This window comes from Scylla paramamosain, chromosome 4 (genome assembly GCF_035594125.1).
Source record: "Scylla paramamosain isolate STU-SP2022 chromosome 4, ASM3559412v1, whole genome shotgun sequence".
Taxonomy (NCBI): domain Eukaryota; kingdom Metazoa; phylum Arthropoda; class Malacostraca; order Decapoda; family Portunidae; genus Scylla; species Scylla paramamosain.
In genome coordinates this window covers 7,147,501-7,157,868 of record NC_087154.1, presented here as the reverse complement: position 1 = coordinate 7,157,868, position 10,368 = coordinate 7,147,501, and the positions used below count along the sequence as shown (strand labels likewise).

The 10,368-nt window shown below is 38.7% G+C and overlaps 1 protein-coding gene across 2 annotated transcripts in view; it reads right to left on the bottom strand.

The window, feature by feature from the left end:
• Window positions 1–10,064: 10,064 nt before the first annotated feature.
• Window positions 10,065–10,368, bottom strand: part of LOC135099581 (sodium/potassium/calcium exchanger 1-like) — a 34,235-nt gene continuing 33,931 nt past the window's right edge. For both annotated transcript variants that reach the window (XM_064001985.1, XM_064001979.1), the window contains exon 4: window positions 10,065–10,368. This exon is cut by the window's right edge and continues 1,711 nt beyond it. The gene's annotated coding sequence lies outside the window, so the exon portion shown is untranslated.

Genomic DNA, 10,368 nt, shown 5'->3' with positions numbered 1-10,368 from the left:
CCTACAGTTTTGATAGATTCTGTTCTTGTCTCGTAGATAAAAATGAAAATTTAAAGTCTATAAGAGAAACGAGGTCAGAGAAGCAGTCGGAAGTAACAACCTGTAATACACACATCATACGTATCTTACGACGTGGTACACTTTCAGATTTGTTTATGTCATTGTCTTCCTTTCCTCCTCAGGTGTAAAGAAGTTAATCTTTTGTCTTACTTATTTCATGATAATAAATCACTGTTTGTAATCTGTTTCTTATCAAAAACGAAAGAAAATACAACAAAATAAAACAAAGCAAGAAAAAAAAGTACCATGAAGGAAATATCAGACTTGAGAAGTAAGAATTTTTAACCCATAATAATAAATCGCTGTTTATAAGCCTTAAGAAAATAAAACACTTGATCACCGCTGTAAAGAACGAAATATTATTACTGAGGAAAGGGTAATGAAGTGCCGTATCAAATTTCATTTATTGTTTACATCATCTTATTACGTAACTTTTAAATACTCGACACCATGTACTGGCTGCTGCTGCTGCTGCTGCTGCTACTGCAGCTCGTCCAGCTGTGGAGTTACTGGTGATTTCAAGATACCTCCTGAATAATTATGACGTACTTTGAGAAGCTTATATATGTAACTTTTTTTCTTTTTCTTTCTCTGATAGCAATGCAAACAGAAGAATTACTCGTGTGTGTGTGTGTGTGTGTGTGTGTGTGTGTGTGTGTGTGTGTGTGCGTGAGCGTTTGTGTGTGCCAGATAGGTAGTTAGGTTTTTTCCTATTAGCTTTCCAATACAGGTAAAAGCTTGTCCCAGATGGATGTTATTCCGTTTCCTCTACACGTTTCTCTCTCTTCGCATCTAGATATTATTCATGATTTGCTTCTTGTCTTCCACTCCTTCCTCATCGGTCTACCTGCCTTCCTGCTCTCTTTCCTTTCATTTTCCTTCCTTCTCATGCGAGTATCAACGAAATTTTCTTCTCTTCTCTTCTCATCTCTTCTCTCCTCTCCTCTCCTCTCCTCTCCTCTCTCTCTCTCTCTCTCTCTCTCTCTCTCTCTCTCTCTCTCTCTCTCTCTCTCTCTCTCTCTCTCTCTTGTTCACATATTAATTTTTCTTTTCCTTTTCTTACTCCATCTTTCTATCATCTTATTTTTATTGCTTTTTCCTCGTATCCACTTCCCTTCTTTCGCATATCTAAAAGTTTCATTTTTCCTCTATCACTTTTTTTGCATTTCTCATTCATATAGTTTTTTTCCTCATCTTTTCCTTGCTATATCCATTTATCATCTTATTTTCTTTGCTCTTCCTTTCTATGCCCCTTCCCTTTTCTCACATATTAATGAATCTCTATTTTCTATCTCATTTTTCTCATTTCTCATTCACATACTTATTTTATTCACTTTTCATTTGTAGCTCCATTTCTTTATCACTTCCTTTCCTCTTACCCGTCATTCCCACCACCTTTCTCTCTCTCTCTCTCTCTCTCTCTCTCTCTCTCTCTCTCTCTCTCTCTCTCTCTCTCTCTCTCTCTCTCTCTCTCTTGCCATCCATCAAATTTCCTCTCCCAATCACCTTGAAAACCAGCCTCGAGTAGAGTCATCTCCTGATCTCCTCTTATTTTCTTCCTCTTTACTTTTCGTCATTTCCTTCCCAGCTGACTCCATCATGAAACTCACATCATATTTCGCGGCACTTAGCCGAGCCGTAATATACGACGCAGTGAGCCTTTCGTAGCTTGGGAGAGATCATCACCATCTGAGCTTTCTTCATATCACTTGTTGCTCTTTAAAGTCTCTGTTATTTATGCTGTTTTTTTTTTTTTTTTAAGTCTTCCTTCCCTCCGTCTCATTATTCTTTCATGGCTTACGTCTTTTGAAATGCTTTGATGCGCTTTGGTTTCCCATCTGGACGGTTTTCAAAGGATATTCAGATGATTAGTCAGGTCTGCATGTGTGTTTTCCATATATCGATGTGGAATTCTTGTTAAAATGTAGCTATAGGATCATGATAACACCTTCGAAAACGCGGATGATTTCCACTACTGCTTGTTAATTCAGTGTAAGAGATATGACGACGAAACATTTAGTCCTTCATGTTTCACTGTTCTGTCTACCACACCTGTCTACTTTCTCGCGTCCCACTTTGCCACTAATCCTTCCCTTTCCTTCACATGTTCGACACACGCCTGCTCCTCCTCTTCTTCCTCCCGTGTGTACTCAGTTCCGCGTCCTCCTCCTCCTTCATGTCCCTCATCCTAATTTCCGTCCCTTCCTTATCTTTCAGAGAGGGAAAGGCTGGAGTGTTTGTACATGTTACTCAGGATTAGTTGGTGCAAGGAAGTAGGGTCTTCATGTATCTACTAGCGAGTGTGAGGAGGGAAAAGTTGAGATGGGGTAAACGTTGGTGATACTGAAGGAGGAGCAGCAGCACCAGGAGGAGAGGGCAAAGGGAAGAAGAGGTTATGATGATGCTGGTGGCAATATTGAAGGTGAAAGATGTGTGTGAAGGGCAATATGGAGGAAAGTGAATAAATTTTGAAGAAGAAAGATGCAAACTTGACAGAATGACAAAGTGAGGAGAATGCGCAGCAGGTCTGACTGTTATTGACTATAGAAACTAGCAAATGCAGTATATGACAATGAAATGGAAAGAGAAAATTATATATATATATATATATATATATATATATATATATATATATATATATATATATATATATATATATATATATATATATATATATATATATATATATATATATATATATATATATATATATATATATATATATATATATATATATATATATATATATATATATATATATATATATATATATATAAGAACATAAGAACATAAGAAATAAGGGAAGCTGCAAGAAGCGACCAGGCTTACACGTGGCAGTCCCTGTATGAAACACTCCTACCTATTTCCACCTATCATCCCCATCCATAAACTTGTCTAATCTTCTCTTAAAGCTCTCTAGTGTCCTAGCACTAACTACATGATTACTGAGTCCGTTCCACTCATCTACCACTCTATTCGAGAACCAATTTTTTCCTATCTCCTTCCTAAACCTAAATTTTTCAAGCTTGAACCCGTTATTTCTTGTTCTACCCTGGTTGCTGATCCTAAGAATTTTGCTTACATCTCCCTTGTTATAACCCTTATACCACTTAAAGACCTCTATCAGGTCCCCTCTTAACCTACGTCTCTCTAGAGAATGTAAATTTAACCGCTTCAGCCTCGCTTCGTAAGGAATACTCCTCATCCCCTGTATCCTTTTAGTCATTCTCCTCTGTACTGATTATAATAGACCTATATCTTTCCTGTAATGTGGGGACCAGAACTGCACAGCGTAGTCTAGATGAGGTCTGACCAGCGCCAAGTATAACTTTAATATTACCTCCGGCCTTCTACTTTTAACACTCCTAAAAATGAATCCTAGTACCCTATTTGCCTTGTTTCTGGCTTCTATGCATTGTTTCCCTAGACGGAGTTCAGAGCTAACTATAACTCCTAAATCTTTCTCGTACCCTGTACCTACCAGAGTTTGGGTGTTTAATGTGTACCTATTGTGTGGGTTTCCTCTACCTACGCTAAGCACTTTGCATTTATTGATATTAAATTGCATTTGCCATCTATCCGTCCATTCATTCATTCTATCTAAGTCTGTCTGCAAGGCGATGGCATCCGCTTCTGACCTAATTAATCTACCTATCTTTGTGTCATCCGCAAATTTACTAACATCGCTATTAATTCCACTATCCAAGTCATTGATATATATTAGAAATAATAATGGCCCTAATACTGATCCCTGTGGCACCCCACTAATGACATGACCCCACTCGGATTTCGAGCCGTTTATTAGCACTCTCTGTCGCCTGTTACCAAGCCATGACCCTATCCAACCTAACACCTTCCCATCTATCCCGTGCGCCCTAACCTTTCTCAGGAGCCTTTGATGGGGCACCTTGTCGAATGCTTTACTAAAGTCCAGATATAAGATATCATAACTATCTCCATTATCTACTGCCTCGTACACCTTACTGTAAAAACTTAACAAGTTTGTCAGGCAAGACTTCCCCTTCGTGAAGCCATGCTGTGACTGATTTATCAAGTTATGTTTGTCTAAATGTTCCCTAATGTTCCTCGCTATTATTGACTCTAACATTTTCCCTACAACTGAAGTTAAGCTGACCGGTCTATAATTAGACGCTAAAGTTTTATCCCCTTTCTTAAAGATGGGTACTACATTAGCCTGCCTCCACATTTCTGGTACCTCACCCGACTCCAGTGATTTCCTAAAGACAGAAACTAACGGCTCACTAATAATCTTTTTACATTCCTTCAGTACTCTGGGATATATTTCATCAGGTCCTGGTGACTTGAACTTTTTTAGCCTATCTATCTCCTGCTCCACTATCTCCCTAGTTATGGAAATATCCGTCAGCTTCTCATACTCATCTGCTCTAAACACCTGTTCACTATCTGGCATATCCTGCATGTTTTCCTGAGTGAAGACAGTTAAAAAATAATCATTCAGAAGTTTACTAATCTCCTCCCCAGAACTAACCAGCTCCCCATCTGCTGCCTTTAATGGACCTACAGTATCCTTATTTTTCGTATATATATATATATATATATATATATATATATATATATATATATATATATATATATATATATATATATATATATATATATATATATATATATATATATATATATCTTTTTCAGGTGTTAATAAATCAGGCCAATGGAATAAAAAGAATAGATACATAAATAAATAAGTCCCGCTCAGTACGATGCTTCCCTTAAAGTAAGTTCATTTTTACGTTAAATTTTTCAGAAAAAGTTGGCCAATCTAGTGTCGTGGGCGTCTTGAGATATACTTACTTATCTTTTCATTACTATAATCCTTTCCCTGCTATTTAGTTAATTTTTCCTCAGTCACCAAGCACTCTGAGACGTTTGTTGTTGTTCTACACTCACCTCCAAACATTACACAGACTAGAAATTGCAAAATCTATTCTTTTCATATTCCCTCCCTCTTTTTTTTTTGGACGTGCTTTTAAAGATTTCATACATATTTCTTAGTGCTGTGAATTGCTGCTTATCGCAGTGAAAGGGGTAGTCAGCTTATGTGCAACCATCAAGGAGTGTCCTTTTCACAACTCAATCAATGCATGTTGTCTAATGTCCTTAAGAACAACACAACATAACCACCTTGCTGTGGCAAGTAAAATGAACCAGTCAGTCTTGCTATGTCATGGTAGCTGCGATCATTCTGTCCTCGCCTCCACAGCACAAGGTGGATACAGGGTACACCTACATAGACCGCTGCCAAGATGTCTTCACACCTGTCTCCTCCTTGCCCTAGTTTCTAGATGTAGAAACCCCTCGCCGTGCGCCTCAGCTGAGTGTGTGAAGCCAGGCATGGGGAGAGGACATGCATTTGGTCCATCTTGCTCGCCTCAGTTACAGGAATGTGGAGCGTTTTTTCCTTTTTTTTTTTTCTTCTTCAATACCTGATAACCTACTTTTGTGTTTCTTTGTGTAAGTCTTAAAATTATTTGTTTTCCTCTCTCTCTCTCTCTCTCTCTCTCTCTCTCTCTCTCTCTCTCTCTCTCTCTCTCTCTCTCTCTCTCTCTCTCTCTCTCTCTCTCTCTCTCTCTCTTATTTTTTTTCCTGTTCCTTCAATTTTTTTTTTTTTTTCGTAGTTTAAGAGTCATAAAGATATTTTGTTCTCAGTCTTCTCTTACTGTTTCCATGTGTTTTATGTTTATTTATTCATTTATTCATTTGTATATTTATTTATCTATTTATCTTAGAACTTGATAACCCACTTCTGTGTTTTTTTTTTTTTTGCAATCTCACTGTCTTTAAATTGTATGTTTATCGGGAGATTTTTTTTTTTTTCGTCTCTTATGTGCAGGATTTTTTTTTTTTTCAATCGCAAATGATCCACTTTTATTTATTTATTTTTTTTTCTATATTTTTTTCCCTTCTTTTTTCAGTCTCGATATTTCGAATATTCAGGTTGTCTGTCTCATTCATCTCATTCTTTTTTATTTTCACTCTCAATCTCTTTTTATCTTTAACTCTTGATGACCTACTTTTGCTTTCCTCTCTCAGCACGTGTTTCCTTAAATAGTTTCTTCGCTAGGGACTTCTGGCTCTTTTATATGTACGAGTTTCTGAAGCGTGAGAAAAAAAAAATAAATTGCTGATATACCTCCAGGAAAAGAAAATAATTGGAAAAAAAAAAGCTGGCTGATTGGTTCAGTTTGCCTCTTTGTTTTTTTTTTTTTATTATTATTTTTCTCAATTTGCGAGTATATTAGAAAAATGAAAGTGTAAAAACAAGGCCTTTATTCTTTGCTATTATTATTTATTTATTTTTTTACTTATTTTTATCATTTTTCAAGGAAGTGATCCCTGTCGGACAAATAGCAAAAAAATAATTAGTAGGACACACACACACACACACACACACACACACACACACACACACACACACACACACACACACACGCTAAAAATGAATAAAAAAATACAATAAAGAGGAAACAAAAATAACATTAAAAAAAATGTTTGTTTTCCTCTCGTAAAGAAAAAAATAATAATATACTGGAGTGAAACTAGCGAAATTAAAGGACGTTGAGGTCGCCAAGGCAAAGCAAAACGAAGGGAGGAAAAAAATGCAAGAGTGCTGCACAAGTTTGATATTCGCTGACGTTGCATTACTCCATTTAAGCAAAACAAAAAATAAAGATAAAGAAAAGGAAAACATTGGGAAAAGAAAAATAACACAGCGTCACGTTCACATCCAGGAAATCCAAAGTACGGAAACTGAAAGCAAATGAAAAGGGTGTACCTGCTGTGACATTCCCTGACATTTTCATGACTTCAGATGAGTTTAAAAGATATCACGAAAGAATGAGTGAGATAGAGAGAAAAAAAACTCTACCGTGTCACGTCTGGACGCAGGAAATCCAGAGTATATGAGACAAAAATATAGTTAAAGGGTGTATGTTAATTACGTTACCTAAGATATGAATTGCAAGAATGAAAGGCTCCTACAGAAGATACTAAAGGTAAAACTAATGCAAAGGGCAAGCTACTATGGCAATTATCGTTTTTTCCTCTCTCTTTTTCTTGACACACACACACACACACACACACACACACACACACACACACACAACTTTCGAGATATCAGATACAGTAGTAATTACCTACCTTGCATTTTTCTCCTTGATACACACACGCGGAAGTTTCGAAACAAAACTTTACTCTCACCTCGCAGGGTCTCAGTCGATGATTCTGACCCAAACAAGCCTCCCCCCTCTCCACTCCCTCAGTCCTCGGCCTCCCTGGCAAGTAATGGGGACGGGGTACATATCGGTGCGTGCAACTTTACTTGGAAGCTTCTACGTATAACTCTCTCCTCGGAATGGTCGTATGTGCCTTTCTCACCTTTACCAAGAAACTGTGGGAAATATTAACAAGTCATTCCCATGGTTACTGCTCCTCTCAACTTGCTGATTGCTGATTGCATGCTTGCCTCCTCCTCCGGTTTCCCTACATAAGGGTTTCTATTTATTCATTCCTATACCAATTCCTTCTTACCAATGCAGGAATTATGCATCTTCACTCTTCATACCTGTCACTGGGTGAATAAAAAAGTGTGTAATCAAAAGCATTTCATCTTAATTTCTCTCCTCTAATTGACTGCCTTCAGCCTCTCTCTCAGTGCCGCAGTGTTGAATCTCTTCCTATCTTCTGTTACTATTTTCATGCTGACTGCTCTTCTGATCTGTTAATTGCATGCCTCTCCTCCTCCCTCTCTGCACAAGGCTTTCTGCTTTCTCTCACCCATATTCTGTCCACCTCTCTAATGTAAGAGTTAGGCAGTATTCTCAGTCATTCATCCCTTTTTCTGGTAAACTCTAGAACTCCCTTCTTGCTTCTCTATTTCCTTTTTTCCTGTGACTTGAACTCTAAATTCTGATAACCCTTTTGACCTTGCTTTTGACTTTGCTTTTTGTGACTGGCACTCTAGTGGGCTTCTTTCTTCTTATTTTTTTGTTGTTGCCCTTGGCTAGTGGCTTCTTACATGAAAAAAAAAAAATTTGAAACTCTCTGCCTCCCTCCCCCGGCGGTCTTCTTTCACACTTTCTACTTACTCTCATCCCTATACTGTCCCTACTAAAGCAAGAGTTAACCAGTATCTTTACCCTCCAGTATCTTTCATTGGTAAACTCTGAAACTCTTCCTATTCCTGTCCTTCTTCTTTCTCTGATTTGAACAACTACGAGTAGGAATAACAGGTAAGAGAAAGAGAGGAATATCAAAGGGAAGGATTATGGACGCATTGAAAGACGTACGCAGAAGAGAGTGAAGTGAAGAAGTGTGATGTGTTGTGACGACCTGTAACAGGAACACATGAAGGAGGATAATGTTTTCCTCTTCAGGTAACCGTCGAGGTATATTTATGCATAAATGTGTAATGTTGTAACCAACTCCGTAACTGGTAGACTTGTGAAGACTAAGTATTATTTCTTTTTCACCTATTGGCTCCACTTGTCGCACTTTTTCTCCTCTCCATTAGTAGAATATCCCGTGAAGTGTAATGGTTCCCGATGAGTCAACCAGAGAGGCGGTAGTGCGGCGCGTTGGTCAGCAATTGCAGGTCAGTGACAAGTTATGGAGGGATAGCGTTGCATCACAATCCCCAGTGTGCTCAGATTAATGGCCGCTATTCTGTACCCTCTGTTTGTGGCAACTGCACGTGTCGCATCTCTGTCCGTGCTGTAATATTAATGGAATCCTTTGATATCGCAGTAAAGGACAGTCGCTTCCATGTGTTCTCCAGTTTCCTCTCTGAACAGTCTTTCTAGTTCTGTGTGCAGTCATGTTAATAGTCTTTAATCCTGAGTTGTTGGGTTATAACACTGATAACCTCCAGGTATATAAGTCGATATAATTAACGTACTGTTGGTCTTCTCCATCTGATGAGATTGCACCCCTTTACCTAACAGAATAGTTTCTCTCAAAATATTGGTGTGTGTGTGTGTGTGTGTGTGTGTGTGTGTGTTTTGACACGGTAAAAGATAGTATTCGTATACATGTGTTGTTTGTGCATTTCCGACATTGTGGCTTTTTTTGCACGAATAATTGATCAACTGACTGAGTAAATGACCGACCGACTGACTGAGCGAGTAACTGAGTGACAAACTGACTTCACCATTTTGACGCCGCAGCAGCGAGATCACAAGCGCCATATCATGGAAGGCAGGAGCAAGTAGGAGCTATAGAGAGAAAGTAGTAGTAGTAGTAGTAGAAGTAGCAGTAGTAGTAGTAGTAGTAGTAGTAGTAGTAGTAGTAGTAGTAGTAGTAGTAGTAGTAGTAGTAGTAGTAATAGTAGTAGTAGTAGTAGTAGTAGTAGTAGTAGTAGTAGTAGTAGTAGTAGTAGTAGAAGAAGAAGAAGAAAAAAGGTCTAGAAACGTAATGCGTGTCTGTCTATATACTTGTCAAACTTCCTCTTTAACGGGAGGTAGGTGAGACAAGACTTCTACATTAAGGAACAGGATAACTGAATCGTGCCTCCCCCTCCGCGCCTTGTCTCATCAGAGGAACAAATATGCAGAGGAGGGTAGCCACTGTTCCCTCGTTCCTTCATTGTATTCCTCCTCTTCCCCCTCTTCCTACTCTTCCTCTTTTCCCTCAGCCTCTTCTTCCTCTTTTCCCTCAGCCTCCTCTTCAGCCTCCTAGTTCTCGTAATCACTCAAGTTGTAATTGCAGAAGCTGTATAAAACCATAAACAGCGAATTCGAACCAATTAGATGATTAAACTAAAAATCGTTCTACTGTTTCTTGACACAATAGAATCATCATCATCATCATCATCATCTTTATCATCATCATCATCACCATCATCATCATTATCATCATCAGGGACCTTATCAACAGCAGCAGCAGCAGCAGAAGCAGCAGCAGCAGCAGCACCACCACCACCACCACCACCAGCTATGGCGGTGTAATGCAGGAGTCAAAACAACCACTAGTCTGGCACAGGATTTATTGAGATATACAGACTCGTGTCATGTTTCCCGCTGCGAGGATGCCCGCTGTGTGCCTGGCATGGAGACGCAGCGGGGAACAAACAGGAAGAGGAGAGGAAGTGGGAGGGGTGATGAAGGGGGCGGAGAAAGAGGTGAAAGAGGAGAACTGGCACTCCAGACCTTCATCTTGACTTACGTACTATTTGGTTCAGTGTTTCGAGTCTCTGAGGCGTTCACATGAAGCGTCACGAAGAGCCTCCTTTACACTACTTATATTAAATTCTTTTATATAAAATAATAGAAT